We start from the raw sequence: 5365 nt of genomic DNA, 5'->3' as shown, positions 1-5365 counted from the left end.
AGGGTGCGTTGAACATTTCCACTGAGAGGATGGGAGGTAGCCACTGACAACGGTGAAACCCTTGCATACAGCTTGCCATGGAAAGGAGTAAGAAGGATTGGATGAAGACAGTAGGAAAGCAGAGAGACGGAAGGGACCAAGCATCTTCATACGCTTATCTGAAATTCCCACCAATGAATTACATAAGTATCTCTATCTTTATCTTTATGTTTTATTCGTATATCACCCTTACCCATTTGAGTTTGCCTGACTAAGATTTACAAGGTGACCATAGCTTGCTTCATACCAACAATCTCTGTGGGATCGACCCTTACTCGCGTAAGGTTTATTACTTGGACGACCCAGTACACTTGCTGGTTAGTTGTGCGAAGTTGTGGTGATCACAATTTCGTCCACCAATGTCTCTAGGGAATCTTTGCTCAAATAAAACTAGAAGCCAGAAGTGTTGTCCACCGATATTGTTGGACAAATATTTGAGCTACCAAATATTTATTTAAGATCAAACCATTATCCTCTACATATCATCAGCAATATAAATTTTAAGACTGTAGGATCACCAAAGCTTCCATAACACAGGCATAATAAGTTAATAACATCAAATTCAAACAGGCACGCCAGCATGTTGAAAGTTTTCATGGAAAGAAAAAGAGGAGGAAGGAGTTAGGGTGCCTGACATTGCACCTTAACACCATTGCAGTTTACAATCTCAAAAGCTGCAACAACATCCTACATTTTAAGGACAAATATAGATGAGAAGTTGCCTTCAAAATGATAACATAAATTGCTTCCCATGACTATTACAAAAATCTTTATTCCCATGTGTCACTCTAACCTTAAATACAACTCCCATCTTTGTGCACTTGTCAATAGTGATATTGTTGACCTTGCCTGAAAATTATAGTTGTTTCATCAAGAGACAAATTGAATAGTAAATATCATTATGTGATATAATAAACATGTAAAAAAAGAAATCATTCATGAAATAGTTGTGGCTACCTTGAATATGCAAAATTGACTCTTTGCATCCATAAACATAAACGGACTGCTTTGCATCACAATCTTCAATGATCAAGTCCTTTTTTCCAATTTGATTCTCAACAACCCACCAACGGCAGCAAAGAATAGTAAAGGATAGAGAGATGGTATATTGACAAAGTAAAATTGACTATTTCAAATTTTCAATCATGAAATCACAATCATACACATAAATATAAAAACCTACTTGCAGCCCATTTGAAGCTCGAGCTTTGGGGGTCCTACTTTAGAAAATGCATGAGAAGCCACACGACTTTCTTTAGAATCAATATACCAACTCACAAACACAAAAATTTAACAAAACAAAAGGTACCAAAATCCCCAAAAAAGTGCAACAAATAGAATCAAAAGAAGAAAACCCATAATCAAAAAATAGAATAAAAATATCAACTCTCCAAATCACCAAAAAATCAAATTATCAACCATATTACACAACAATATTTTCAACCTCAACAACATCAGCAGAATTAACTTATAGTTAACAATACTCAAATAAACTACTCAAATAAACTGCACTTACCTTCAGCAGAGAAGCAGTCAGACCAGACCAGACCACCAGCAGAGGGAGGATAGCCGAATCAGACTAGCAAAGGCAGCCGACGAGGCAGGATGAGTAGAGGAGCATAAACTATCCTAAGACACTATAATGTAAAAAACACAAAATTACAGACAAAATTCAATCAATCTTTCTTTGCTAATAATGATAATATAGAAAGTAAAATCACTAAAAAAGAAAGAAAAATATCAACTCTCCAAACATAGAATCAACTGAGCAACGAAGAAAGAACATAGATATAGAATCAAATTAATAGCAAATTAAGTTTTGCTAATAAACTAAGTTTTGCAAATAACCTATAGCTCGAATATCAACTATCAACTCTCCAAATAACAGAACACAGATACATATTTTTAACCAAAATAATAGAACACAGATACAGAAATTAGAATTAAATATTAACTCTCTAAATAACCAAAACTAAGATTATCAACCAAATTACACTAATATTTTTAACCACAACATCAGCAGAAGCAACTAACACTAAAGGGTTCAATATTTCAGCTAAAATCAGCAGTTTATCATCTAAAAATGTAGGTAACAGTACTCAACTCAACCAAAGCTTACCTTCAGCAGATATGTTATCAGACCAGAGGTAGAGGCAGAACACGAAAAGAGCAGAGAAGTAGAGCACGATGAACAACACGTACGGAGAAGCCAAGCTGACGGTCAGCACGAACAGCGACGGCGACCACCACCATGAAGACCACCGTGAGGAAGACAACCGCGACGAAGACCAGACGGCAACAATGCAGACGACGGGACGACGACCACCGAAGACCACCAAATACCACCGGCGGAGGAGACGGTGATAGCAGCCGAGACTATGACGAAGAGAACACTTTCCAGGGGCTACGCCGGTACTTCTTCTTCCGGCAGGATCTCCATCACACTTCCTGGAGTGGTAGACGGCGCAGCAGGGGTTCGTGGAGTGTGAGGCTTCAGTGGGTGGGACTAGGGTTTTTACTGCACGCTGCTTTTCCCTTCTACTTTCACTAATGTAATTTTTTTTATGTTTATTTACTTTTATTTATATTTATAATTTAACTTAAAATTTCTTTAAGTTACATGAATTAAATGTTAATTAATTTTAGAATTTCATTATTTGTTATAAATAATATTAAATTTTGTGATAAATTAAATTTGTGTTACAAAACAATTGGAGTTTTTGAAACATAAAGTTGTTTTGTTACAAAACAATTGGAGTTTTTGAAACAAAAAAATTTTGTTACAAAAAATTTGGAATTTTTGCAACTTTTTTTTAACAAAATATTGTAATATTTTGTAACAAAACACCATCTCGTTACAAAAACTAACAATATTTGTAATAAAATAAAATAGGCTGCTACAAAATATTATCATGTTTTGTAACAACTTGTTTCCTTTGTTACAAAACATTATCCTTTTGTAACAATCACTAATTATTATTACAAAAAACTATTTTTTTGTAACAATTTTAAATTTAATACAAATTTTTTGTTACAAATGTTTCATTTTCTTGTAGTGCATGGAGAAGGATGCGTACGCACGGTCAGGAGGTTGGATGTTGGAGCTGCGTACGCGAGCAGCACACACACACGAAGGGTGCTCTCTACTAGGGGCCACTGTGTATGCGGACATGGTCCACACACGCGTCTTGAGCCAAATATCACATGATGCATACGTAGCAGATTGGCTGCGTATGCAGGCAGTACTTTATGGTAGTGAAACATGCGCATGCGAAGGGGAAGCGCATGCAAGTAGTTGGCTCGCGAAGAGAGGGGCGCATACACAAGAGCCTCATGCGCAGATGGTGCTCTCTATTTGAGGGTAACGCGTACGCGAATAGCAACCGCGTATGCATCTTGGGCCAAAAATGCATGATGCGTACATATAGAGCTGCGTACACGGGCCAGCAGGAAACAAAAATTTTTGTTTTACCCTCTTAGAGGTTACTCCACACAAGATACTTCTAATTTCTATTCTCTAAGGCCTAAAACAAGCAAAACAAAGTTCCTAAAGCAATTATCCACCTAGACAAAAGGAAACTAAAACAATCAAAGATCCAAAACAAACAAATTTTAACAAATACAAGCAAGTATTCACATGAAAACAAAGGAAAATGGAAGATCATACCATGGTGGGGTGTCTCCCACCTAGTACTTTTCTTTAATATCCTTAAGTTGGACGACCATAATGCTCAATTCTCTTCCTCCGGAGGATCCTTCAAGAGAAAGATCTCCAACTCTTTGTTGTTCAAACCTTCACACCATGATAAAGTTTTAATTACTGACCATTCACCTTGAAGAAGTTAGGGATTGAAGGATGGCTCAAGCAGACAACACCATATGGTTCAACTTTCTCCACCGCATCAGGCCCATCCCATCTTGACCTCAACTTACCGGGCATCAACCTCAATCTTGAGTTATAGAGGAGCACTTGGTCTCTAACCCAAGATTCTCTTCTCTTGATATTCTGGTCATGCACTCCCTTCACCCTTTCCTTGCAGAGTCTTGAATTTTCATATGCCTCTAACCATAGGCACTCCAATTCCTCTAATTACAATTTTCTCTCAATCCCAGCTTTCCCCAACCCCAAATTGCACTCCTTTACGGCCCAGTAAACTTTGTGCTCAACCTCTACCGGGAGGTGACATGATTTTCCATAGAAAAATTGGAATAGACTCATGCCTTTTTGTGTCTTATAGGCCGTTTGGTAAGCACAAAGCGCATATCCGAGCCTAGAGCTCCAATCCCTCCTATAATGTTTCACAATCTTTTCCAATATGCGCTTAATTTCCCGGTTAGATACTTCGGCTTGGCCATTCGTTTGGGGATGATAAGCCATAGCCACCTTATGGACAACGCCATATTTCTTCATCAAAATTTTCATTCTCTTGTTGCAAAAATGAGAGCCTTGATCACTCACGATTGCTCGTGACGATCCAAAGCGACAAATAAGGTGATTCCAAACAAAAGAAACAACAATGTTAGCATTATCGGTACAGGTAGGAATTACTTCCACCCATTTAGAGACATAGTCAACCGCTAAGAAAATATACAAGAAACCATTAGAACTTGGGAAATGACCCATGAAGTCAATGCCCTAAACATCAAAAATCTCACAAAACAACATAAGTTATTGAGGCATCTCATCCCTCTTGGATATGTTCCCAAATCTTTGACAGTGGTAACAAGAATTGCAAAAGAGGTTTGCATCCTTGAAGAGTGTGGGCCACTAAAATCCGCAGTCTAAGACTTTTCTTGCATTTCATTAAGGACCAAAGTGCCCACCACTTTCAGAAGAGTGGCACATCATCAAAATAGACTGAAATTCGGATTGGGGAACTCATCTTCTAATTTCTTGATTGGCACCACATCTCCACAAGTATGGATCATCCTAATGCGGCGGAAATTGGTGAATTAAAAATTATTAAAATGTGTACGTTGCAAGTATAGTTCTTAACTCACCAGAAATCCACTTATCAATTTAGAAAAGTGTCACAGAAATTTAAATTTTAAATACTGGGAGTATGAATCCCAGGTCGTCTCCCAACGAGTTACAGAAAAGTGTGCTATTTTATTAATCAGATGTTTTCAAAAAGGTTTGAGTTGAGTAAACAGGAAATAAAATTGGATAATTCGAATAATGTAAATAAAAGCCTTGATTGGGAGTTGATTAGTTGGAAGTCCCGCTATTGTTGGATTACTCTCTAAATTAATTGATAATTAAAGGTTATCTTGTTTAGTTATCTCTTACTAGGTAAGGGAAAGTTAAACAAGTTAGGATGCTATG

General features: G+C 37.3%; 1 long non-coding RNA gene across 2 annotated transcripts; it reads right to left on the bottom strand.

Annotated features, from left to right (window-relative positions):
• Nucleotides 1–668: 668 nt before the first annotated feature.
• On the bottom strand, nucleotides 669–2322 carry LOC127745805 (uncharacterized). 2 transcript variants are annotated; one of them, XR_008007379.1, is made up of 4 exons: nucleotides 2159–2322; nucleotides 1556–1676; nucleotides 833–888; nucleotides 669–726 (listed from the first exon to the last, which is right to left on the bottom strand). It is a non-coding gene; the product is annotated as an uncharacterized LOC127745805 (long non-coding RNA). The 2 variants fall into 2 exon arrangements; XR_008007378.1 differs by lacking the exons at nucleotides 1556–1676; nucleotides 2159–2322 and adding an exon at nucleotides 997–1502.
• Between the last annotated feature and the right edge of the window lie 3043 nt (nucleotides 2323–5365).

The sequence above is a fragment of the Arachis duranensis genome, chromosome 3, assembly GCF_000817695.3.
Source record: "Arachis duranensis cultivar V14167 chromosome 3, aradu.V14167.gnm2.J7QH, whole genome shotgun sequence".
Lineage (NCBI taxonomy): Eukaryota > Viridiplantae > Streptophyta > Magnoliopsida > Fabales > Fabaceae > Arachis > Arachis duranensis.
The sequence above is the reverse complement of the archived record's forward strand: the minus strand, read 5'-3'. Positions and strand labels throughout refer to the sequence as shown.